Source organism: Suncus etruscus, chromosome X (genome assembly GCF_024139225.1).
Source record: "Suncus etruscus isolate mSunEtr1 chromosome X, mSunEtr1.pri.cur, whole genome shotgun sequence".
Taxonomy (NCBI): Eukaryota; Metazoa; Chordata; class Mammalia; order Eulipotyphla; family Soricidae; genus Suncus; species Suncus etruscus.
Genome location: NC_064868.1, coordinates 128,488,722 through 128,516,719, shown reverse-complemented (window position 1 = coordinate 128,516,719; position 27,998 = coordinate 128,488,722). Strand labels below are relative to the sequence as shown.

General features: G+C 38.1%; 1 protein-coding gene across 2 annotated transcripts in view; it reads right to left on the bottom strand.

The window, feature by feature from the left end:
* AMMECR1 (AMMECR nuclear protein 1) overlaps positions 1-27,998 on the bottom strand; it is a 138,644-nt gene that overhangs the window by 88,117 nt on the left and 22,529 nt on the right. The window lies entirely within an intron of this gene.

The window sequence follows — 27,998 nt, the reverse complement described above, 5'->3', positions numbered from 1 at the left end:
CCCTTCGCCAGTGTCCCCAATCTCCCCACCACCACCAGAGCCTGCCTGCCTCCATGCAGACACATATTTACTTCCTATTGCTTATTCCAACAAAAGGCAAATGGAATTAGCAAAACTTAGATCAACACCCGTCAATTTAAAATGACTGTTATATCTTGCCATGGTATTATTAAAGTCAGTGCCTAAGGGTTTCCTAGGCTCTGGTTCATGCTAGTTAAGCCTTACGTTTTACTTTTTAGGCTACTGGGCTTGAAAGTTATGCAACTTTCCACATCAGATTCCTGAAACAAGTAGGCTAACGCCACTTTAAGATACATATGTTTCACATGGAACCATGGTCTCATGGTCTAGGATTCGCAGATCTGAAAGAAATTTGGTGGCTTTAAAGTATGATAAAATTAAGTTGTGAAACTGGGTCTTTTCTGTCAGAGGGTTTGGCTACTGCAGTTCATGCAAGTAGGGAAATCCCACACTGGCCTGTCTGAGAGTCCCATAAAGATAACTGTGGCAGGACTGGACATTCCAGGAAGTATTGGTGACAATTTTTTTTCCAGAACTGGGTTTTTGTTGTTGGGGGTGAGTGGAGGAGCGCTTGGCTAAATCCCATTTCCCAATGAAATTTCAGATTTCAGCTGGTAGTCTGATCTCACCTGAAATAAGTTACCTGTTCCTGTTATTTGATTTCACTCTCTGAGCTGGGCCATTTCTGTCAGAGGCTAGAGAGGGTGGCACTGGGCTACTCAGAAAGGGGAATATGCCCCACCCTGCTGAGAATGCCAAAGTGGTATCAGCCAGGACCAGACTATCTGGGAAATATTAGCTGCCATTATTTTCTTCTAGAGCATGATGGAGGTGGGTTATTTTGCTGCTGGGAATATGACAGCTCTGGGCAGGGCTGCCAAATTTGAATAGGGATTACACTGAATATAGCAGATTATGAAGAACAGTCATTTCGACAAATTGACTCTTCCATTTCCCAAGATCTTCCTCAATTTTTGGTTTTGAAGTTTTTTATGATATAGCTCTCTCCCTCTATTTGTTGTTTCCTAGGTAACTGATGTTTTGGGATGCTATTTTATTGTATCTTATTTTGGGGGCCACTACTTTAAATAGGAAAGACTTTTTGATCTCTTTCACCTATAATGCATTGTTGGTATATAGTCATGCAACTGATTTTTGTGTATTGACTTTGCAGATTACTGCTTTGTTGTACTGGTTTATTGTTTCTAGGAGCCTTTCTTATGGATTCTTAGGGTCTTCAATGTGTATCGTTATGTTACCTGCAAATAGAAATAACTTGACTTCCTCTTTTCCAATCTGGAGTCTTCTTATTTTCTTTCCTTATTTGACTGTAATATATGTTCTCTTTTTAAAAGGGGCTGGGAAGGTAGAGCAGGGGTTAAGTTACAGTGCTTCTCTTGCCTGTCATACTGTCAGCCTTGGTATGATTTCTAGCATCATATATGTTCCCTTGAGCTCAGCCAGAGATCATCTGAGGAGAGACACAAAGCACTGCCAGATGTGCCCCCCAAAAGAGGAAATATGCAGAAAAATTAGAATTATGCAATTTAATAATCCAAAGAAGAAAAACTTTACAATTCTTTCTGACAGTATTTTAAGAAAATATCTCCACAGTTAAGGACATAGAATATGGTTCAGCATTGTTTTTGAACTGAATTGCTAAAATATTTTCCTACGTGACTCTTCAAAAATTAACAGTTCAGGGGCCGGAGAGATAGCACAGCAGTAGGGCATTTGCCTTGCATGCGGCCAACCTGGGAGGGACCTGGTTCAATCCTGGTATCCCATATGGTCCCCCAGCCTTTCAAGGGTGATTTCTGAGTGCAGAACTAACCAACCAAGCAAGCAAGCAATAAATAAGTAAAGTTAAAAAATCACAGTTCAACCAATGATATATATGTTGTAATATTGATGCACCATAATAAAAGCTTTAATATACCTATAAAACTGTGGACAAAGTAGGAGAAGGTAAAGAGGAAAAGGGAAGAGAAGAAGATGGGAGAGAGAAGAGGAGAGAGGGGGAGAAAGGGGAGAGGAAGAGGGAGAAATGGGGCAAAGAGGAAGAGAGGGTAAAGGGGAGAGAGGCAGAATGGGAGAGAGAAAACTTCCTTGTGTTAAAATTTCAAGACTATTACTGCAATCATTTAAGAATGATTCTATTTGGAGGAAACTGCTTTAAATTTTCTCACTGTTAAACAAGTAAAATACCACACCATAATGGAAACAGTCTGTATTTAAGGTCAAATGGGAATCACAATTTAAAAATTAAACTCACATATATTTGCCTCAAGCTAAGAATAGCTTCTTTTTAACTTAGAGACAAACTCTGGGCTCTTCAGAACTTTTAAAGCACATCTATCCAAAAGAGTTTATTCTGTGGTTTTAAAGCTGGGAACTACTTTGAAACATGCCATCAAACTAAAAACAGCTTTTTATATTTTTTTATTAAACATAACATTGCTAAAGAATTATTTTTAAAAATCTATGTATTTTCAGTGTTCTACATGTAACACACCATAAGACAAAGCACTACATTCAAAGAATAAAAAATAAACATCTCTCCAAGTCTTTGTGAGATTGTTTCTCCAATGGTGTTTCATTGCAGATAGACTTTATAGGAAGTTGGTTTTTCTGTGCTTGGCCATCCCCTTGCAATCTATCTCTATCATGGTTGCTCACAAAAATACAAGTAAACAAAATCTTACTTCAAAGATAAGAAGATAGGAACAGCTAAGGAATGCCAAGGCAATGTTCCATTCCTAAGGCCACCTATCCAACTACTTTCGAAATCTCTTTTAGAGAAGGGTCATTGGCAGCCATCACAATCTGTTGTAGATGCATGGGCCATAAATACTAAGATAGTAGTTTATTTTTGTGTATCTTTATCTGTAGTCCCTGGTTCATAAGAGATAAATGTTTGATAAAAATAATTTAACAAAAGAAAAAATAATTTAATATAGAACATATAATAAGAATCAATAAAAAGGTACTGTGTTCTAGACCTAAGAAACACTGCTCTGAGCATGTAGCAGATGTCTAGCTTTTATACAGATGGCATTTCTATCAAAAACATAAACAGCATTCTTAGGTCAAGTTTAAAATCCTCACATTTTGGACATATTTCTTAAATGTCTCAAAGATAATATCTGGGGAAAACCAGAGATGTTCTGATCCCAGGATTTTAGTGCCATAGTAAATCATGTGCCAATATTCCTAAAGTTCAAAGTAAAATAGAATAGTCTGTTAAAAGCCATGGAACAGAGGAGGTAGGGCAACTGCCCTGCACACACCCAAAACCTGGGTTCTATCCCTGACCCTAAGTCTCCTGAGGCTCACCAGGAGTGATCCCTGAATAGCCCTGAGTGCCATCAAGTGTAGCCCCAAAACCAAAAAAGTCCTGGGAAAAAAGAGGATAGAAGTAGAGACAGGTCCAAAGCTCAACATTCATTTGTCACAAGATGGGGAAAGGATCATACAATTCTCTTCAGACATGCATTTTAATCTTCACAGTAACACTATTTTTACATATTATTAACCCCACTTACAAATTTGAAAAATTGAGGTCAAAAGGTTGGTTTACTGACATACCACTGGAATGAGGCAAAGCTGGCATTATCAACCAACATTATCTGACTCCAAAGCCACAAAAAAGTTTACCACTTCCACACTGAGTTCATTTCCATATAATTTCCTTTTTTAAATTTCCATCATTGTGTTTTTTGTTTTCATATTTATAAACAAATTATTGAATTGAATCACCATGAGATGCACAGTTACAACGTTGTTTGTGATTGAGTTTCAGCCAAAGACCCTTCACCAGTGCACATTTCCAGCCACCACTTTTTGGTTGAAAAACATTTTAACAACAAAAAACAAACCTTTATCCCACTACATACCATCAGAAACCAGATTAGAGTGAGTAGAGAAGACATCAATTACCCATTCAATTTGCACTGGGAGAATTGTTTAACAATTGTCTTAAATAAACTCGAGGTATTCCTGGCAACCAAAAACGTCCTTGGGTTCAGGTATTTACAGAAAGATCACTAAAAGGAAGCCTATGATCTCCCCCAAAGTATTCCTAAGACAAAAGAAACGTTCTCCCTGAAAATACCGAGGAAAATTAACTACTGGTCTCTCTGCCTCTCTAGTAACAGAACAGCCAAAAACCAAAAGGGCATTTGAAAAACTCAAACAACCCCACAACCATCATGGATTCAGCTGGCTCCTAGTTCGAACAGATAGGGTGGCTGCCAGAGAAAATGGATGGGGGACAGGGAAAGGGAGTCAAAGAAGTCAAAAGGGTAGGGGCTGGGGAGGTAGTACAGGTTGGCCTTGCACACAGTCAACCCAGGTTCAATATCCTGCACCATCTCTGGTGTCCACTGAGCACCACCAGAAATTACTGCGGTGTATAGAGCCAGGAGTTGATCCTGAGCATTGCCAGGTATGCATCCCCGTAAAATGGAGTAACTATCCAGTAATAAACTAAATCAGTAATAAGCTAAATAAGTTCAGACGGCTTAATGTACAGATGGTGAGTTTAGTGCGGAGCTTGCTAAATAAAAACCATTTAGTCCTTCTATCCCAGAAATACCTTCTTTAAATGACAAACAGAACACAATTTCCAATTGTACACAATCTATGACTGTGCTCCCACCACCTTTCCAGGCACCCTGAAGGGTTATTGTCCACTTTGGGAAATAATACCTAGAAGTATTATTTATTTAGATAACACTATAGGACATACTTGAATGTTGCTAACAACAGTTCTTAATTAAAGTCCCCATCGCATGCAAAAAATGTATGAATGTTATCTAGACTTACTGTGGTTATTATTTCACAATATCTATCAATGATGAAGCATTATACAATATACACTATACCTGGAATGTATATGTTTTCGTTATATCTTAATACATACTGGATATCAAGGAACTAGCTTCAGAGTCATGAGTCATTAAGCAAAACTAGTTTAAGAAAAAGAATAAAACAAAAAAAACTACAAAAACTAGCTAAATAATGACAATGTTAAGTCAAAAGCAAAAAAAATGAGTATGTCATAAAACTTCAGAGCTAAAAATCAGTGGGGAAAAGATAAAGACATCTGGGGACAAAGTTATCTCCAATAGGCAGAATGCTTCCAGGTTTAGTCAACACAACTAGAAGCAAGGGATAGTTTTCTACAGCCTTTTGGACAGCAGAGCATGATCTCAGGCATAAGGATCTGGAAATCTTTCAAAAAAAACCAACATTAGATAGAGTAGCTAAAGAACTATATGTATTCTTTCATTGGGATTCCTTTCCATGCAAATTTGTAAATAAAAAGACTCCTTAGGTATAATTTATAGTTATAAATAAGGTTTACAGGTCTCCAATCTCAAATCATCAGATCCCAAGGAATGTGACCTAGATGGAGCCAGAGGTCCAAATTAGCAGACCCTTCGAATTCCTCAAACCTCCCTGTCTCCATCTAGATAAAAAGCTCTAAGTGCAGAAGAGGGAAATAATAATAAATGAAGTTTGCAGTTAGCTTACCCAAGACCACAGAAAGTTAAAGAAATGAACTGTCCAAAGGTCTGTTTGAAGTTCCTGGAGTTCTCCAAAGGTAGACATCATCAATGAAAGCAACAGAGGCAGGAGCCAAGAAAACTAAAGTATAGAAGCTTTAATGTAAAGATGTAAAAACATCTTTTAAGTCTTTGGCTACGTAGCACCTCAAAGAGACCTTCTCCAAATGAATCTAAAGTAGATGACAGCAACTCTGTTATCCTCTAGGTCAATCCCTACTTAAGTGTACAAATAAAATCAATTTAGTTTTCTGTTTCCCCCATGAGACTATAAAAGCTTATGTCAAAACTTCTCTGGCTGCCCCTTTACTATCTCCACAAAGCACTTAGCACACAGGGCCTACATACATTTAGTGTGGAATATATATAACTTTCTGAAGGAAAAGAATGATAGAAATGATTCTCAAAGGGTTCTCCTAGAGTCAGCAGCACTAGCATCTAGGAGGTTTGCAACTTGAAGTTTTCAGGCCCCAACCCAGACATACTGACTCAAACTCTGGGAATTGAGCCAAAGCAGTCTGCATTTTAACAATCCCTACAGGTGAGATTCCCAAATGCTTAAATTTGAGTACTACTAACCACTTTTCAGGAAAGAAAGAAAAATGAAAAATTAGCACACCCTTAGAGAAATGAGGGAGGAGAGAGATGAAATAAGAGTAAAGCTTTGCACATAGCTAACACCAGTTCAATCCCTGGCACCAGCAGGAGTGATCCATATGCAAGGTACACTGATGGGCCGGGTCCAAATATAATCCCTGGCCTTGCTGCCCCCTCAATTAATCCCCTAATTGCACCCAAGGATATGACAGCCACCTTGAATTGTTCTAGTGACATCCTGGAAGGTGAGGGGTTACCCATTTTGGGAAACATTAGTATCAAGAATGTATAAATCTTACCTCAGTCAGGACACAAACAATTCTGAATCTGAGGTATACATAACAAGAATATTGTAAGAATTTCCAAATGGAGGATACTAAATAACTTAACCTCTCTATACACGTTTGTTTATCTATGACATGAGATGTAATAAGACCAACCTCAAAGGTTTTATCATCAAAATTCTAATATACAAGTAACTTTATGTGGGGCAGGAGTGACAGTACCCAAATTCTACACAGAGTAAATAATAAATTGTGATAAAGGATGCTGCTTCTTATTGAATCTATCTTTGAGGTCTGTGAGAAGATATATCTCATAGGAACAAGAGTACCTGAGGGAAAACAGTGTGATATCTTTTTCTAAAGTTTACCACCAAAATTCTAATATTCTATTAGTTTTATGTGGGGCCAGAGTGACAGTACAGTGGTTAGGACACTTGCTTTGCTTGCAGCTGACTGGATTCAATCCCTGACACGTCACACGGTTCCCGGAACTCTGCCAGGTTTGATGCACCGTGCCTGGAGTAAGCCTCAAGCACTGCTGGGTATGCCTCTCCAAAAAAAGAGTAGCTTCATGTGAGTGTAAGGGTACACTGTTTGATTGACTCGAAGCTAAGTAAAATATGCCCATAGAAAAGAGTATAAAGGGTAGAAAGAGTTTCAAGCAGTGAATAGTTCTTTGTCTCTGGACCTTTGCCTGTCTGCAGTAAATTCTTGCAGTCTTGAAAAAAGCTAATGTCACTTAACTCACAGTGGTTTTTACAGTGTGCCATGGGTGTAAAAACAGTTAAAAACCAGTGGTTCAAAGTAAGCAAAGAAAATAGATGGAAAGAAAATTAGAAACGTTTGACAGTGGGTGAGTGTGCAGACACTGTAGGCGGGCAAGGGTCCACTCCCTCCTCCCTGTGAGTGGGACTGAATAGTTCCCCTCAGCACATGATGGGGGAAAGAATAGGTCCCAGGACAATGACCAAAGAAACTTTAATCCCTACCAACAATGCTTATATCGGACCAAAAGAGAAACTGGGACATCAGAAGGGTAACAGGACATAACCCAAGGGGTAGGTGAGGTGCTCCAGAAAAGCTCTGGAGGAGGGAGGCTGGCCCAAGGTCAAGCCCAATCAGGAATCGGGGATCCTGGGGGGATGCCGCCCCTCTTTGTGCTGTCCTTCCCCATCTCTGGAGCCGTGGAGTCTCCAAAGTTTTCAGCCTCAAGGATAATCCCTGGAACACTTGCTCTACTGGGCCCCCAGGAATAAACTTAGCTCTTGCAGGGATCCACCATCCAGGTGGTTCAGGAACAGCCTGGCAAAGAGCATCCAACAGGTGAGAAACTATTGAGTTTTCTCTTCGATGAAGAAGGATGTTCTTAGATGGCTGGAGTTCAGATATTCCAAACCAAAAAATTTGGCACAAAATAGGTTGAATGAATATACTTAATGGATACATTAAGACAAACTGAAATCAGGCTGTCCTGGAAAATCCAGAATATATGCTTACTGCCGGGAAAGGTCTATTTTTGAAAGACTTCAAACCCAGTCTAGCTGGTGCAGTGTTTCACAGTATCTTCATAGTCTTTGGTGATGCCTCATCCTGAACCTGAAGGCTGTATAGACATATGACCCCTTAAAACTTAGTGCACGTATGAGACGAAACTTCTGGTTCTCTTCAGCTTCTTCCCAGAGGATTCATGTAGTTTCTAAAATTTGTTCAGCAAAATAAGAACACCTGGATCAAGCCGATCTTGAGTGTTCAGGTTAACTACTATACTTTTATACCTGTCGAACTTCACCCTGAATGCCAAGTCATTGCCTTTAATTATTTAGGACACAAGAGCCTTAAGTCATGAACCATGTTTAAGTTCCTTAAGGTATTAGTGACAACGAAGGAAAATTGTATAGCCACTGCTTATAAAAAAATGTAATTGGTTAGAAGAGTTGGTATACAGTGATTACCAATAATGACTTGTAACTTGTCAGAGGGAAGTTGGACAATTGACATTTGCATAAATGTAAATTTGCATAAATTTAAAGGACCAGCTTTAAAAAAAAGGGAATGGAAATCCATCTAATAGAACTCAAATTTATTTTTAAAGTGGCAGTGAGAGAGGGGAAAAAAACACGTCTTACTGATGTGTTCCTTTTCCTTCCAGAGATGATTTTCCCACAGAGAATCCAAAATACAAAGACACACTAACTAGTGGCCAATGAATTATTGAATAGGAATATCTTCCAGTTCAGGAAATAGGGAACAATTATAGGGAAATGCCTGTGCTTCTAGACCTAGTTAAGAAATCACAAAGCAGTATGGTTCCCTCTGCAACTCTGAAAAAGTGAGGCAGCTTTCAGTTGCAAGTATATCATCTGACTATCTGCCTAGGCGAGAGTGACAGCAATAATCATAACTTGACCTACTTTTAATCAATCGAGAACAATTCATTAGGTAAGTGGGATAGGGTGGGGATTCCCTGGTTTCTTGAGTATCATCACTCAGCAGAAGACACTAGTTTGTATAATGCTATAGAGATTGCCTATCACTTCAATTATTTCTTGCACTTCAGTTTTCCAAGTTGGTAATTTATGTGGCACGGTTCAGTAAAGCTGAAAGCTGAAAATGCTATATGACCTTAACTTCAACCTGTTATCTCGAACAAGGTTTTCAGAGAATATGATGATTAAATGTTTTAAGAGATATAAGAGAGACTACCAAAAAAGAGAAGAGGTTTTCTCAACAGGGAAATGCATTTTACACAAGACCTTTCCAAGATCTGTAACTGACAGTTACCGGATAGTATTGATCCAAGATACACCAGGGCCTTTGGAATATTTTTAGTTGAGAAAAGTTTTGGCACGGTGGAGAGATGGATCTCAATACAATGCTTACTCACCCACATATGGCCCTCACAGATAAATGGCAAATTACCATTTCTTCCCACACTATTAAGTGTACCTAGCATTTCTTCTCAAACCTAATTTCATAGTTAATTTGTAGGTAGATCATAAGAACAGAACTACAATGTTCTTTTCGATAAAGACTGTTTTCAATGTGACCAGTTTCTCATGCTCATTCAACCACATAACTGCAACAACAGTATTTTATGGTAAGTAGAAAATCAAGTCAAAATGAGTGAACAGATGATTTTATTTCAAGTCTTTTCACTCTTTCCTCTCCTAATTTAAGACTTCCCAAATCTCATTTCCGGGCAGTTTCCTGAACAAAATTACACAATCATCTGATTGTAATTGATCCTCATTGTGGCCCTCAGCTGATCCTCATTGATTACACCACCACTAGTTCCCCCAAATCAAATTCTAAATTCTGTGATTTGAAACATTATTCAAAACCTAAGAAGCCTTTCCTAGCAAGTAAGTTCATCAACTCTTAGATAACTACTATACTCCCCCTATTCTCATGTACAATCATGAATTTTCATGTCCCATTATCCACCTATGGTTATTATTTTCTTTGAATTTGTGTTTTTGTTTTGGGGCCACACACAGAGGCACTTAGGGGTTACTCCTGGTTCTGCACTGAGAAATCACTCCTGGCAGGCTCAGGAGACCATAAAGAATATCGGGAAACAAATTTGAGTCGGCAAATACCCCACCTGCTTTGCTATCACTCCAACCCCCATTATTCCTCTCTCAATTATCAGGTTAGGATATGGCCACTGCCTCCAGTGAAGGCACATACGTAAACAGAACTTATTGAATATGGGTAAAAGTGGAGAACAGGATGTAAATACATTACTGTTTTGTGCTATATGCGTTAGGGATAATATAGAAGCAGGATAAACAAAAGGAAATTATATATGTTCAAAATTCAATTATATCAATTTATATTAAAATTGGAAGAAAGCCTGTTTGTATAACTGTGAAAGAGAAATCTTACTTAAGTATAAAAGAGCATTTACTTTTGTATATACCAATGGGAGAGAAAATATCCTATGTATACTGAAAGTTTACAAACCACAATTAGCATGAAATATATGCATAACACAAATGTAAGTAAATGTTCATCCCTGAAAGCTTGCCAAAACCCCAAAATATTATTCTTTAAACTTCAATTAGTTTATAGTTAATTATCAAACACACTGCTAGTATTCAGGTAACTTGCAAGAATCCTATCCAGCCAAGTTCAGAAAGAAATTAATTTTTAATCATAAAAATACTCAAGTAAAGGATCCCACATGTTAATGCTTTCTTATAATTGTACTGGAAGATCTACTGTAATTTGCTTACTACAACAAAGAATTCATAGAACCAGGATTCAGAGTTGTACACAATTTGATTTTAGCACTAAAGGTGAAAAATAAAACCTACTGGAATCAATCCAACTTTATTTACTGAAATACAGTGAAAAATCTATTATAGTTAACAGATTTGAAAACAAGAGAATTTCTGTATCATGATACTCTATCTCAAAACATACCCATAGAAGTTTGTTCTTTTGATCACAAAAATATTTACAGCAAGTAAGACAAAAAGGAGTTTTCTTCGATTCTCTTTCAGTTAGTTATTCCTTGTAATGAAAAATATGTGCTGCTATCAAGAAAGATTTCAACTGAGAATCACTTCAAACATCAGATTTTTAAAGAGATTCTTCCCCTGCCCCAGTCTTCCTCTGTAAAACTCCCCCAACCTACACCTTCATAAATATTTAGATACAAGATATTACTATCTAACATGGAAATCGAGTCCATTTGCTGCCTATGTCACAGGCTTCATTTTCAAACACAAGCTTTTTTTGCAATTACTACTACTATTTTAACTTGCCACTTGTATTAGATTTCTGCCAATTATGTTGATTGGCTGGCTAAGTTTTTTGTTTTGTTTTGTTTTGTGTTTTTTTTCTTTTTTGGTTTTTGGGCCATACCCGTTTGACGCTCAGGGATTACTCCTGGCTATGTGCTCAGAAATCGCACCTGGCTTGGGGGGACCATATGGGATGCCGGGGGATGGAACCTCGATCCGTTCCTTGGCTAGAGCTTGCAAGGCAGACACCTAACCTCTAGCGCCACCTTCCCGGCCCCGGCTAAGTTTTTTTTTTAGCTACATTTGTAATATGAAATCTATGTATTACAAGATGCATTGAAAACAATACCTTGGGGCCAGAGAGACAGTTAACCCAGATTCGAGCCCCAATACCAGAGGTATCCCTGAGCACTGCCATGAGTGACCCCTGAGCCGGAGGTAAGCCCTTAGCAGAATAGGGTGTGGCCCAAAACCCCAAGCAAATTTGTCATTCTTCTGTGCTTTCAGCAATAGTGTTATGTATCACATATATTTCAACGGTGTGAATACTAATGAAATACTATTTAATATAATTGAAGTTGCATAGAATATTACTAGAGCTTAGCAGTAATTTTTTAAAAGCCAAATTAAGAATATGGGGTGGCTGATCCGTGTTTCATCCCCAGCACTCCATACAGTGCGCAGAGCCAACCTGAAGTGATCACTCCTTGAGCATGGGCCATGAGTAATCCTTGAACACCACCAGATGTGGCCAAACAAACAAAAAAGCCAAAGGTAAAAACAAAGTTTTCATTTTATATCAAGGATAAATAAGCTTATATACCAAGATAACTGCTAGGTCCCCTAAGCACCACAGGAGTGACCCCGGAGCACATACCTGGAAGTAGTTCCTGGGGATCACTGGATGTGTGTGTGCCAAATCCTACTTCCCACAACCTATGACCCGATGAATTTTACTGAATAAAAGAAGATAATACATATGGAAAATGTCAAATTGTGAAAAAACCTAAAATTATTTCTTTTATCTATAAAAGCCCCTATTTCTTTGTATACATTATAGACCTTAAAATACCCTTATAAAGAATTCTTATTCCCAGTTTTAAATAGTCAGTGGAACCAAAACAATTTCATCCTACAGGTGTAGGATAGAGGGTATTTTAATAAGACAGCTTTTAATTCAATTCAAATAGATTTTGGTCTAACATTTTATACCTTTGGAAGTACTGAGAGGCAAAGAATTCTCTGTTCTTCCTTGTTCAATACCTTTCGTTTTGTTTGTTTGGGGGCCACACGGAGCAGTGCTCAGTCCTGGCTCTGCTGTCAGGGATTGCTCTTGGCAGGGTTCAGAGGACCATATGTGGTGCCAGGTCAGCAACACGTGAGGGAATTTTATTCACTATCTATAAACAACAACCTGGGGCTGAGATGACTCAAAGGGATGGAGTTCACGCTGAACTTTAACAAAACTGATGAACCACCAGGGCCCTCAATCATGAAACCAGTCAGTATTAAGCCTCAAGCACATCCATTTATTTGGCCCTCAAACCAATAAATAAGTAAATAAAACAACCATATTAGCTGTACCTGACACTATCTGACATATTTCAGAACACTCATTGTCTTGAATTCAACTGACCTATAATCCTGACTATAATTTACTATTAAAAGCCCCAATTCTGAAGGAATTTTCTTTCCCCACTGACTCTGCTGCTGGAATCAAGTTCAAAACAGTAATTTCATAGTAGCATAAATAACCGCTGGGACAAAAACTATAATTAGGTAAGTAATAGTGTGAAAAAGATAGAGGCTTATTCTCGTGAAAACAACACTTGTAAAAATAATTAAAGAACTGTGATTTGCAAAGTTATTGATAGTTTGGGGCATATTTTCAACACCAATCTCACCACCAGTGTTAAGTTCCCTCCCCAGTTTTCCCAAAATCATTAGCTCTCCGACCCTATCCCATGACCTGCCTGACACCTTTACAAGCACATTACAAAGTTTGGTGGTTGCAGCTCAGATCGAATGTTACCCATGTTGTTGAGTCTGTGCTTTGGATTCAGAGCTAAAATACTCTCCCACATCACCAGTATAACTAAAGCCTTGGTCACTTTACCCCCATTACCTTCTCATCTTCTTTCTCCCCTTGATCTAGTTCCTTTTCTGTCCTTCTCCTGAAGCTCTGTGTTTAAGAGTGATATAGACTTCCCACTTTAATATATTTTCTCATTCAGTTGTTCTCTGTATACAGGTAAATGAGATCAACTGTGTTTGTCTTTCTTCTTCTGGCTTACTTTACACAATACGTCTTCCATTTCTGATCAAGTTACAGGAAATGGCATGCTTTTATCATTCCTTACAGCTGCATAGTATTCCACTGCATACCACATCTTCTGAATCCATTCATTTGTTATTAGACACCTAGGTTGATTCCATCTATTAGCTATTGTACGAAGTACTACCACGAATAATGGTATTAATATATACTTTAAATGAATGCTTTTATATCCTGGGGGTAGATGCAGAAGCTAAATTCTAAGTTTATTGAGAGCTCTCCATACTAATTTTCCAAAGGGATTGAACCAAATAACATTCCCACCAACAGATGAGTTCCTTTCTCATTACATCACCGCCAGCACCAATTGTCCCTTCTATTTTTGATATGTGCCATTCTCACTGATGTGAGATGATATCTCATTGTTGAGGACAATACATGTTTGTGGAATGTGGATGATATCTATATATATATCTTTGAACCTGATGACTCATCTGTCATCTTAGCTAAAATTATCTGTGATTATCTGTGATTATCCCCCCTAACTTTCGCAGGTTTTCATGTGTCCATAAAACACTTGTTTACATTAGAGTGTTCTAAGTGTATAACTTAGCTCTCTTTATAGAACATAAACACTTAAAATATTTTCAAACATTTCTATTCAGACACCATGGTGTACAAATATGTCCATAACAGAGTTTCAAGCATGGAATTTTCTGTGCTAGCATGTAGTCTATCCTGGAGAATGTCCCATGTACATTAGAGAAGAATGTGTACCCAGGCTTCTGGGGGTGGAGTGTCCTGTATATATCTACTAGGCCTCTTTCTTCCATTTCTCTTTTCAGGTCTAGTATATTCTTGTTGGGTTTCAGTCTAGTTGACCTGTCAAGTGTTGACAATGCCATGTTGAGGTCTCCCACAATTATTGTGTTGTTATTGATATTATTTTTCAGATTTGTCAACAATTTTATTAAATATTTTGCTGGCCCCTCATTCGGTGCATATATGTTTAGGAGAGTGATTTCTTCCTGCTGTACGAATCCCTTGATTAATACAAAATGTCCATCTTTGTCCCTTACAACTTTCCTAAGTATAAAGTTTGCATCATCTGATATTAGTATGGCCACTCCAGCTTTTTTATGGGTGTTGTTTGCTTGGATGATTTTCCTCCAGCCTTTTATTTTGAGTCTATGTTTGTTCTGATTATTCAGGTGCATTTCTTATAGGCAGTAGAAGGTTAGATTGAGTTTTTTGATCCATTTAGCCACTCTGTGTCTCTTAACTGGTGCATTTAGTCCATTGACATTGAGAGAAAGAATTGTCCTGGGAGTTGGTGCCATCTTTATATCAGAGTTTGGTGTGTTTGTTGGTCAGTCTTGTCTTAAAGTAGGCCATTCAGTTTTTCTTTTAAGACTGGTTTTGAGTCTGTAAAGTTTCTGAGCTGTTGTTTGTCTGTGAAACCATGTATTGTTCCTTCAAACCTGAAAGTGAGTTTTGCTGGGTGCAGTATTCTAGGCAAAGCATTTATTTCATTGAGTTTTGTCACCATGTCCCACCACTACCTTCTGGCCTTGAGTGTTTCTGGTGACAGGTCTGCAGTAAATCTCAAGGATGTTCCCTTGAATGTAATTTCTCTTTTTGCTCTTGCTACTTTCAGAATTCTGTCTCTATCTGTGGGATTCGTCATTGTGATGAGGATGTGTCTTGGGGTGTTTTTTCTGGGGTCTCTTTTAGTTGGTACTCTTCGGGCATGCAGGATTTGATCGCATGTATTCATTAGCTCTGGTAGTTTCTCTTTAATGATGTTCTTGACCATTGATTCTTCCTGGAGATTTTCTTCCTGGGTCTCTGGGACTCCAATGATTCTTCAGTTGTTTCTGTTGAGCTTATCATAGACTTCTATTTATTCATCTGTTCCCATTCTTTGACTAATTTTTCCATTGTTTGATCATTTGTTTTAAGGCTTTTTTCCAATTTCTTCTGCTGTATGGAATTGTTATTCATCTCATCTTCCAGTGTACTAATTCTATCCTCAGCTGCTGTTAACCCATGGGAAAGGTCGACCATGTTTTTCTTCAATTCATCTACTGAATTTTTCAGACTTGTTATTTGACCTGAAATTTGGAGTTTAGAGTTTTCTGATTTCTATCTTCATATTCTCTTGATTCTTATTAGTATTCTCTTCTATACTTTCTTTGAGTTCTTTGAACATCTTCCATATTGCGACTCTAAACTCCTTATCTGAGAGACTGACTAGTTGGTTGGTCATGTTCAAGTCATCAGAGTTGCCATCATCATTCTCTATGTCTGGTGCTGGCCTGCGTTGTTTCCCCATTGTCACACTTGTATTGTGGGTTTTTCTATGTGATGTTGTGGTTGTATTCATTGGCTAAATGATGTGCACGGCCGGGAAGTGAAGCAGAGCGGCAGTGCTCCTCTGGCTCCACCCTTTCTGGGCTTGTAAACTCACCTCCAGGGAAGGTGAGCCTTTCTCAGATGAGCCACACACAGAATGAAATCAGGCCGAAAATGGAGCACAGCACAGAAGACAGGCAGATAGGGTGCTGGCATCTGAGTTCCAGCAGAGTTCAGTGGTTTCCCCTCTTGGGCGTGTAAGCTCAGCTCCAGGAAAGGCGAGCTGTCCGCAGATGAGCCACACACAGGATGAAATCAGGCCAAAAATGGAGCACATCACAGAAGACAGGCAGATAGTGGTGCTAGCATCTGAGTTCCAGCAGAGTTCAGCCTCCAGCACAGTTCTTGGTGTGATTTTTTTCTTCTTGTTTCAATGGTGTTCTTTCCTTAGAAAGAGCGCATGGCCGTGTAGCGAAGCAGAGCGGCTGTGCTCTGCTGGAGCCTCTTTTCGGCCCACTTCCAAGAGGTTCAAGCGACAGGACAGGAGACAGACACACACAGGCAGCACTCACAATTTCTCACAGTCGGGCCCAACTGGGCAGGCATAGTTTCGTAGATTTTCCTAGCCTGACGTCACAAACAGGGGACCTGACTTCTGCAAAGTACTGCTTATAGCCAGTTTTCACGTTGTGAAGCAGTTCCTTGGTGTGCCCACCCTTGAATGAGCCTCTGGGAGAGCGAGTTTTCTGGAGCCTCTTTTTGGCCCACTCCCAAGAGGTTCAAGCGACAGGACAGAAGACAGACACACACAGGCAGCAGTCACAATTTCTCACAGTCGGGCCCAACTGAGCAGGTATAGTTTCATAGATTTTCCCAGCCTCCAAGCATAGAATTTTCTAACACCAATCTACCACCAGTGTTAATTTCCCTCCCCCAGTGTCTCATTATTCCTTTGTAGCCCCAAGCCTGGCTCCATAAGAGGCACATTTTTTAAGTTCAACTATTGTATTCTAAGTCCTATTATCACAAAATGATGGCACTGTGGTGTAGAAATATACATATACCATACTCCTACTGGTCAGGGCCTGGACACATAGTTGGAAGAATAAACTTTTTAAGGGGCAGCAAAGCCTTATTTATTATATAATTATTTCCCCAATAAAACACCATAAATATAAAAGATCATGAAAACTTAAAAACGCCTAAGAAAGAAAGGAAGTCATAAAGAAGTAGAAGCCATTCTATGTTCATGGATTGTAAGAACAAATGTTATCAAAGTAACCATCTTACCTAAACTACTATATAGATTCAGTGCAATGCCCTATCCAAATTCAGACATTCGCCAAGGGCTTAGAACAGTCAGTCAGAAAGTTTGTGTGGAACTGTAAAAGACCCCAGATAGAAAAAACATATTGAAAAACAAGAAACTGGGAGGCATCTCATTACCTAACTTGAAGCTGTACTGCAAAGCCATAGTGATCAAAGCAGCATGATATTGGAACAAAGACACACTTTCAGACAAATGGGTTAGAATACAATATACAATGACAGACTCTAAATATATGGTCAAGTAATTTTAACAAAGGAGCCGAGAATATGAAATGGAATACAAACAGCCTCTTCAACAGATGTTAGAACAACAGGATAATCACATGTAAGAAAATAAAGCTGGATCCACACTTGACACAAAAGTAGCTCAAAAACCTTGAGTTCAGAGAAATAACTACATTGAGAATTATCATAACAATGTGAATGAATGAGGGAAGTAGAAAGCCTGTCTAGAGTACAGGTGGGGAGGGGGTGGGAAGGAGGGAGATTTGGGACATTGGTGATGGGAATGTTGCACTGGTGAAGGGGGGTGTTCTTTACATGATTGAAACCCAACCACAATCATGTTTGTAATCAAGTTGTTTGAATAAAGATATAAATAAAAAACCTTGAGTTCAGACCTGTATCTATAAACCACATTGTGGAAAACTTAGGCAGAACACACCAAGATCTAGAACTTTCGATGATATGCCAATGGCAAAGGCTACAGAATCAAAGCTGACCCAATGGAACTGCATGAAAAAAAGCTTCTGCGTGGCAAAAAGAACCATTGGCTCAAAAATAAGACTGCTGAGTGGGGAAAATATTTGCCCTAAACACTTCAAGTAAAGGGTTGATATCTAGAATAAAAGTACTCACAAAGATGAATCCGTAAAATCTAAAAACACATCAAAATTGGGAGAGGAAATGAACAGACGCCTCTCTGAGGAAGACTAACCAATATCCAATGGGCATATGGAAAAAATGCTCACTATCTCTTATCACTAAGGAAATCCAAATCAAGACAACACCAACATATCCTACAGCAGTGAGGATGGCACATATCAAAAATACTGGGGACACTCTATTGGTGTGGATGTGATGAAAAAGGAACTCTCATCCAATGATCTGGGAATACTGTCTAGTTCAACCCTTATAGAAAACAGTATGGAGGAAGGTTTCTCAGTAAACTCAGAATCGAGCTGCCATATGACCCAGAAATTCCACTTTGGGGTTATCTATCCCCAGAATAGAAAAACATTCATTCAAAAAGATTTATGCATATAATTATTTATCACAACACTCAGTACAATAGCTAAGAGTTGGAACCAACCTAGATGTCCAATAACAGATGAATGGGTCATAGGTATCTCATTATTCTTTATTCATTTTCAGTTCTTCAAACAGATATATATCAATCTGTATGTTTGCTGATTCATAATTCTGCCAAATCAACTTATTAATAAAATTTAGTAACATTTCCATTTCAGTTTTGAAGTTTTCAACTCCATATCTTCTACTTGGTTCTCTTCTTAAAATTTCTGTCTGTTTATTGATACTCTATTTGGAGGGAGATTTATATAGATATTTTTGACATGATTTCTTTTGTGTATATATCTACATACATGTCCACTGACCTAAATTCTTATCTCATAAACACAACTAGGTATCCTATGGGACCATTTCTATTGTCTCCCCTTGTATGAGTCATAATTTTTAGGTTTTTTTTAACACTATACAACTATAATTTATTGAGATTGTCTGATTCCAAAGCTCATGCATTTCACCTCTGTGGCATGTATAAACTACTAAAGAATACTGCTTAGATAAATCAGTCACCTGCCTTGATAGCTCAGCTCTGAAAAATTTTTCACAGTTGAAAAATAATTTTTAGTTTTAAAGATTCCATCTAAAATTTTGCTGAATACAAAGTATTTGAAAATAATATAAAGTAGTAAATTTATAGTATGGAAAATAGACCCCTCTCCAAGTTGTGTTGCTGATACTGTTGGTGTTACTTACTGGGTGATTTCCCAGTTAGTCTGTGTTCCCAAAATGTGTATGGTAACTTGAAAGCCTGAGTTTCATTAGCTCAGAGTTCAGCTAATAATTGAGCAGAGATTTTCTTAAAATAGGTTTATGAGACCCTCTTCCAAGAAACCCAATGTGAATGTTAGAGCATGCATTCAATACCCTGAAAGCTCTACTACCCTTCAGTATTGTTTGTGCATATTCTCATCATGAGTAAATGGGACCATCTCAGATCCATACTGAGCATAAGTACACAATACTTCACATATGTTGTAAGGTCTTACCGATACCCTTGTAATATTTTTGTTAGTTGGTAGGAAAACATGGCTGGCTGTGCTAAGGGATAACTCCTGACTCTGCTCTTCTGAGAACAGGAAAGGATGAATAAAGTAAAATAAAAGTCTTTGGAAATGTGATCTTCCCAGTTAACTACCAGAAAGGCCAAACAGTGATGATTTTCTAGGTATAGGGATATATGGGGAGTCTGACTACTCATTGGCTGCTGATTTTAATCACTACTGTGGTTTCAAGGTTGCTAGTTTCCAAGGCTACTATGGAACTAGAAACAGGAACATGGGATTAGGGAAAATTAAAACACAACAAAGCTCACAGTTCTTAGTGAAAAACATCTGTTTTGCTGAATAAATGCTAATCAAATTTTCAGCTCTTGGTTAATTTCTATAATTCTGAAAAGGTTGGTTTTGTACCATTTTTGAAAGGTTCTATTACTTTTATTTAAAAATCCATGTTATAAAGTCCTTTTCCAAATATTGCAGAAATAGTCCTTTTTTGTCAAATATATTTTGTTTTGTTTGGAGACTAAATTCAGTAATGCTCTGAACTTTCTCCTGCTCAATGCTCAGGATTACTCCTGGCATAGTTTGGAGGACCATATCCAGTATCCATTATTGAACCCAGCTACCTGCAAAGCAAGGGCCTTTCCCACTGTACTCTCGCCAGCTACATCTCTTGGACTTTGAAAATGATTCTGAAAGTGTTATTTTCTAAAAAGACTACACCCTAGCTTTCTTTAAACTTTACAACAAAAATTATGTTCAGTCTTGGTGACAGTTAACACATAAATTGCTAAATTACTCATAAATACCTATAAACATAGAGAAAATATAATTTGCCTAGATTTACAGTCCACTTTACATTTCCTTCCTTATAGCTGCCAAAAGCTTTTTTGTTAAATTTTTATTTAAACACTGCGGTTACAAGGTTGTTCATAATACATTTTCCCCATATAAAGTCATTCATGATTGAGTTACGTCATCCACTGTATAACAACCTTCACCAATGCGCATTTCCCGCCACCCATGTCTCCAGTTTCCCCTTCACCCTCCCTGATGTCCTCTTCCCTCCCACCACCTTCCCCTGCCACCGCTCGGAGATGCATTTTATTTCACTCTCTTTTCTTCTCTCTTCCCTCTCTTTTCTTTTTTGACATTGTGGTTTGTACTCTTGCAAATGAAGGGGTGCCATAAATGCCCCTTTCATAACAGACCTTTCTGTACTCTAATTGCATGGCTCTCCATTTGGAGACTTTGAGTGGTCTTAAATGAATTTAGTTGCAGAGGAAAACAGCAAATATGGGCTGGAGAGAAAGCACAGCAGTTGGACATTTGCCGTGCACGCGGCCAACCCAGGATAGATAGTGGTTCAATTCCCAGCATCCCATAGGGTCCCCTGAGCCTGGCAGGGGCTATTTCTGAGCACGGAGCCAGGAGTAACCCCTGAGTGTCACGGGGTGTGGCCCAAAGAGCAGAAAAAAGAAAACAATGAATATGTTTCAGTCTAATTTAGTCTAACATCGAATCTAATTTTCAAAACATTTTAGTCAAATTTTAGTAGAAAAGGAGACAGACTATGTGAGCCTATAATATTTTCATTAGAACTATCAACCCTATCCTTCTGAAACTAGCACCTAGAATTGTACATGAAGTTCTGGATTTGGGGTAATGCCCAATAATCATATCATATGAAGAAAAAAGCTGTTGACCATTGAATTTAATGTTTGAAATAGTTTAATGGTGATTTCAAAGCCACTGCCATCTTTTCTGAGATTAATTTAAACAGAGATCCTTCCTAAACTGTGATGATCAAACTTTAACATGTATATTCTAAGTAGCAGACAGGAGGGTCAGAGTAAAATAGGGAGCATGCGAACATGAGTGGAGTTGACACTGGTGGTGGAATTGGTTTTGAAATACAGTATGCCTAAAACTCAACTATCACTAAGTTTTGAAATGACAGTTCTTTAAATAACTTGTGTTTTTTGTTTTAAATTACTTTATTTAAAAACTGTGGTTACAAGGCTTTTCATATTTTCACAATTACTAAATTGCTCACTATTGAGTTTTAATCATACATTGTACAGCCCCCTCTACCAGTGCACATTTCGTGCCACCAATGACCCCAGTTTCCCTTCTGCGTTACCCCCTGCCCTCTCTCCTGCCTGCCTCTGGGGCAGACATTTTTCTTTTCTTTTCTTCTTGGCTCTTCCTTTTTTCCTTTCAGACATTGTAGTTTGCAATATTGTTAAAAGGAGGTATTATGCCTATCTCCTTTTAGCACCCAGTTCTTGTCCAACTATCAACATATAGAGATCCCCATCTCTACCCTAACTACACTCCTCCACTATTTGTAGCAAGCTTCCTTCCTACCACGGACTGGTTTCCTGGCCCTCATTTCTATTGCTTTCTTTAAGCAAATAGAAATTGCTCCCCAGGGCTGGAACAATAGCACAGCAGATAGGGCATTTGCCTTGCATGCTGCTGACCTTGGATGGTCCAGGGTTTGAAACCTGGCATCCCATATGGTCCCCTGAGCTTACCAGGAATGATTTCTGAGCACAGAGCCAGGAGTAACCCCTCAGTGCCTCCAGTGTGGTCCAAAAACCAAAAAAGAGTGTTCCCCAATGATACCTGCTCTCCAGTATTTCTGTAATCCCCCAGAGGAAGTATTGCATACTTTGAGAAACACTGAGCTAGAGTAATTCATACATAAAGTCAATAATAATAACAGTAGTTTTAGTGATATTTAAACTGCTACCACCCCTGGTGCCAGTAAGATAGCTCAATGCATGCAAAGCCCATATCCCTGATTAAACATATCTTGAGAACCAGCAAGGGTGATCCCCAAGCAGAGCCGGGAGTAGCCGCTGAGCACTGTTGCCTACAGCTCAAAAACGAAATAAAATTTTCACTAAAAATAATAAAATATTCAGTCAGTGCTTCTCTATTCTGCATGTTAGTAAACTCAAATAAGTGCACAATAAAGGTATGTAACATGATACCTTTTCATTACTATTCAGCTTTATAATTCATGAAATTAAAATCTGCAATTCAAGAGTTTATGTAGCAACCAGTAATGTACTTGATTATATAGCATTTCACTTTGCTGAGACATTAATTTACAAAACTTGAATTATATACTGTAAATGTAGTATGTGTGAATGAGTTGATGAGTATTTCCTGCCATATGATTATGCTTGGATATTTTCTTTACATTGTAAACTATACAATAACTTAGGAACTAATAAAAACAAAGTTTTCTTTAACTGTTCTCCCTAATAAAACAAATTTCTATTGCATGTAATTAATATAAGGAAATGACTGAAGAGGTGTTCAAATGGCATTGGTTCTTAGCCAGTAGATATTAATTTTAGTAAAGTTAAAAACAAATGTGTCAAATTCAGTTTTGATTCAACCATGACATAAATACTTCTACCAATGAGAAAAATTACATATTAAAGTATTAGTGTTTTCAAGATAACTTACAATCTCTTGGGTCAGGATTCTTCAAATCTGATTTTCTTCATCTAAATGATATTAATGTCAGAACAAACACATCAAAAATTTCCATAAAAACAAATAAATGCATTTCTTTTGCTCACTGGAAAACCAATATTAAGTGTAATTGCTGACCCAAAGCATTTGTAACTATAGATATAACTGGAAAGAAAAGTCATTCATCCAACTTATGGGAATTTATAGTTTAGAATAAAAAAGTAGAAAGAATGTTACCAAATTATCTCCCAGGCAATTCAATCTTACATAGAATTAAATCACAAAGTAAAAGAAAAGAAGGTGATTAAAGCCTTTGCACTCCCTCTTTGAGAACCATGAATACGTTTCCTGCCTCCTCCCTCAAACTCTTATGGTCAGATTAGTTACCAAATACCAAACATATCAAATATATCCATAAATATCATACAGCTAAAGCCATGTGTGTATGTGTATATATATATATATATATATATATATATATATAAAGAAAAAGAAATCCATTCCTCCACGAGGCACAAAAGGGAGCATAGTAGAGCATTTCACTTATTTCCTGCTTTAAAATTTCCTTGGAAACTTTCTGAGAAATCTTTGAAATCACTTCCCAGAATTCAAAATCAACCCGTTAAACTGTGTTTACATACTCTTTTGCTACTCCAAGCCATTGTTTGAGAATACTTGGAAGTCATAAATTTACAGCCAAGTCTATCACCCCCATGGCTTGGAAAACTATCAGAACCAGTCCTCACTTTTTAGATAATATACAAATGACTAAAATTTAAGGGGCAAAAATGACATAATGTTGCTACCAGCCTTCAGATCTTAAAGACTGGCAGCAGTTGGGGCTGAAGCAAAGTACAGCATGCCTTTCCATGCTGCCAGCCTATGTTCCATTCCCAGAAAGGCATATGGTACCCTCAACTCTCCAGGAGTCATCTGAGTCCAGAGCCAGGAGTAATCCAAGAAAGTAACTGCAGGGTGAGGCCCAAAAGCCCCTCAAAAAAGACAATAGTCAAGAGAGAGATTATGTTAAGGAAGATGGAAAAAAGGATTACCCAAGTTTATATTTAAATTTTGGATTGATTGGGAAAAATCTGAGTAAAAGGATTCAAATAAATATAAAGGAATTATAAAAGATAGTGTTTTGTAAAGTAAGGCTGGTGCCAGCTACTTAAGTTAGTAAAAGATTATGAGGGATAGTTATGGGATGACAATTATAAGCAACTCTTCTTCATGAAAACGGAAGGAAACTTCAAGGTTGAATTCTCATCTGAGAAAAAAAATCTGAGCTAACCTTTTCTTTTTTTAGTTGAAACTTTTTTCTTTATTTAAACATCTTAATTACATATATGATTCTGATTAGGTTTCAGTCATGTGAAGAACATTCCCACCACCAATGTCCCAAATCTCCCTCCATCCCACCCCATCCCCACCTGTACTCCAGACAGGCTTTCCAGTTCCCTCATTCATTCACATGATTGTGGTAGTTCTCTGTGTAGTTATTTCTATAACTGCACGCATAACTCTTTGTGGTGAGCTTCATGAAGTGAGCTGGAATTTCCAGCCCTCCTCTCATAGTCTCAGGATTGTTGCAAGAATGACTTTTATTTTTCTTAAAACCCATATATGAGTGAGACTATTCTGTGTGTGTGTGTCTCTCTCTCCCTCTGACGTATTTTAGTCAGCATGATAGATTCCAAGTACATCCATGTATACATGTATAGGAAAATTTCATGACTTCATCTCTCCTGACAGCTGCATAATATTCCATTGTGTATATGTACCACAGTTTCTTTAGCAATTTGGCTACTGAAGTGTATCTTGGTTGTTTCCAGAGCCTGGCTATTGTGAATAGTGCTGCAATAAATATAGGTGTGAGGAAGGAATTTTTGTATTGTGTTCTTGTGTTCCTAGGGTATATTCCTAGGAGTGGTATAGCTGGGTCGATTGGGAGCTCAATTTCCAGATTTTGGAGGAATCTCCATATCGCTTTCCATAGAGGTTGGACAAGACGGCATTCCCACCAGCAGTGGATAAGAGTTCCTTTCTCTCCACATCCAAGCCAGTACTGATTGTTCTCATTCTTTATGATGTGCGCCAATCTCTGTGGTGTGAGATCGTATCTCATCACTGTTTTGATTTACATCTCCCTGATGATTAGTGATGCGGAGCATTTTTTCATGTGCCTTTTGGATATTTGTATTTCTTTTTTATCAAACTGTCTGTTCATTTCTTCTCCCCCTTTTTTGATGGGATTAGATTTTTTTCTTGTAAAGTTCTGTCAGTGCCCTGTATATTTTGGAGATTAGCCCCTTATCTGATGGGTGTTGAGTGAATAGTTTCTCCAACTTGGTGGGTGACTCTTGCATCCTGGGCACGATTTCTTTTGAGGTGCAGAAGCTTCTCAGCTTAATGTATTCCCATCTGTTGATCCCTGCTTCCACTTGTTTGGAAAGTGCAGTTTCCTCCTTGAAGATGACTTTAGTCTCAATGTCATGGAGTGTTTTACCGACACGTTGTTCTATATACCTTAGGGTATCAGGTCTGATATCAAGGTCTTAAATCCATTTGGATTTTACCTTTGTCAATGATGTTAACTGGGAGTCTATGTTCGCTTTTTTGCAAGTGGCTAACCAGTTCTGCCAGCACCACTTGTTGAAGAGGTTTTCCCTGCTCCACTTAGGATTTCTTGCTCCTTTGTCAAAAATTAGGTAATTGTATGCTGGGGGAAAATGTCTGAGAACTCAAGCCTATTCCACTGATCTGAGGGTCTGTCTTTATTCCAATACCATGCTGTTTTGATAACTTTTGCTTTGCAGTACATTTTAAAGTTGGGGAAAGTAATGCCTCCCATTTTCCTTTTCCCTAGGAGTGCTTTAGCTATTCGAGGATGTTTATTATTCCAGATGAACTTCATAAGTGTTTGATCCACTTCTTCGAAGAATGTCATGGGAATCTTTAGAGGGATTGCATTAAATATAATGCTTTGGAGAGTATTGCCATTTTAATTATATTAATCCTGCCAATCCACGAGCAGGGTATGTGTTTCCATTTCCGTGTTTCCTCTCTTATTTCTTGGAGCTAGGCTTTATAGTTAGTTTTCTTTGTATAGGTCCTTCACGTCTTTGGTCAAGTTGACTCCAAAGTACTTGAGTTTGTGTGGCACTATTGTGAACAGGATTGCCTTCTTGACTTACTTCTCGCCCCTATCATTATTGGTGTATAAAAAGGCCATTGATTTCTGTGTGTTAATTTTGTAGCCTGCCACCTTGCTGTATGAGTCTATTGTTTCTAGACGCTTTTTGGTAGAGTCTTTAGGGTTTTCTAAGTACAGTAAAATGTCATCTGCAAACAATGAGAGCTTGACTTCTTCCTTTCCTTTCTGAATTCCCTTGATATCTTTTTCTTGCCTGATCGCTATAGCAAGAACTTACAGTACTATGTTGAAGAGGAGTGGTGAGAGCAGACAGCCTTGTCTTGTACCAGAATTTAGAGGAAAGGTTTTTAGTTCTTCTCCATTGAGGATAGTATTTGCCATTGGCTTGTGGTAGATGGTTTCAAATAGTTTGAGAAAAGTTCCTTCCATTCCCATCTTACTGAGAGTTTTGATCAAGAATGGGTTTGGACCTTATCAAATGCTTTCTCTGCGTCTATTGATATGATCATGTGATTTTTAGTTTTCTTCTTGTTGATGTTGTGTATGATGTTGATAGATTTACGGATGTTAAACCATCCTTGAATTCCTGGGATGAAACCTATTTGGTCATAGTGTATGATCTTCTTGATAAGTAGTCCTCAAACTATGGCCCGCAAACCACATATTGTATTTGTATCTGTTTTGTTTCTTCATTGCAAAATAAGGTATATGAAGTGTGCATAAGAATTTGTTCATAAGTTTTGTTTTTACTATAGTCAGACCCTCCAATGGTCTGAGGGACAGTGAACTGGCCCCCTGTTTAAAAAGTTTGAGGACCCCTGTTCTTGATGATGCATTGGATCCTATTAGCCAGGATTTTGTTGAAGATCTTTGCATCAGCATTCATCAGGGATATTGGTCTGTAATTTTCTTCTTTGGCAGCATCTCTGTCTGGTTTTGGTATCAAGGTGATGTTGGCTTCATAAAAGCTGTTTAGGAGTGTTCCCACTTTTTCAATTTCATGGAAGAGCCTGGTTAGAATTGGTAGTAGCTCCTCTTGAAAGATTTTAAAAAATCATTAGGAAATCCATCTGGGCCTGTGCTTTTCTTTTTGGGCAGATGTTTGATTACAGTTTCAGTTTCCTCAGTAGTGATGGGGGTGTTTAAATATGCTACATACTCCTTACTTAAATGTGGAAGGTTATAAGTGTCCAAGAATTTTTCCATTTCTTCTAGGTTCTCATGCTTAGTAGCATAAAGTTTCTCAAAGTAGTCTCTGCTGACCCTTTGGATCTCTGCAATATCTGTCATGATATCCACCTTTTCATTTCTAATATGGGTTATCAGATTTTTCTCTCTTTCGTTGTGAGTTTTGCCAATGGTCTATCAATCTTGTTTATTTTTTCAAAGAACCAACTTCTTTTTCGTTGCTCTTTCGGATTGTATTTTGGTTTTCCACTTCATTGAGTTCTGCTTTCAGCTTTGTTATTTCCTTCTGTCTCCCTATTTTTGCTTCCTTTTGTTGGTCATTTTCTACTTTTTTGAGCTGCATCATTCAGTTATTCAGGTATGCCCCTTTTTCCTTCCTTATGTGTGCTTATAAAGCTATAAAATTTCCTCTCAGGACGACTTTTGCTGTGTCCCATAGATTCTGGCAGTTTGTGTCTTCATTATGATTAATTTCCAGGAAAGATTTGATTTCCTTTTTCATTTCATTTCAGACCCACTTCTTCAGTAGCACGGTGTATAATTTCCTGTTGTTAAACTTTTTCTTCTGTGTGGCTTTGCAGTTTACATCTAATTTCAGAGCCTTGTGGTTAGCAAAGGTAGCCTGCAAGATTTCTATCCTCTTGATTTTATGGAGGTATGTTTTATGTCTCAA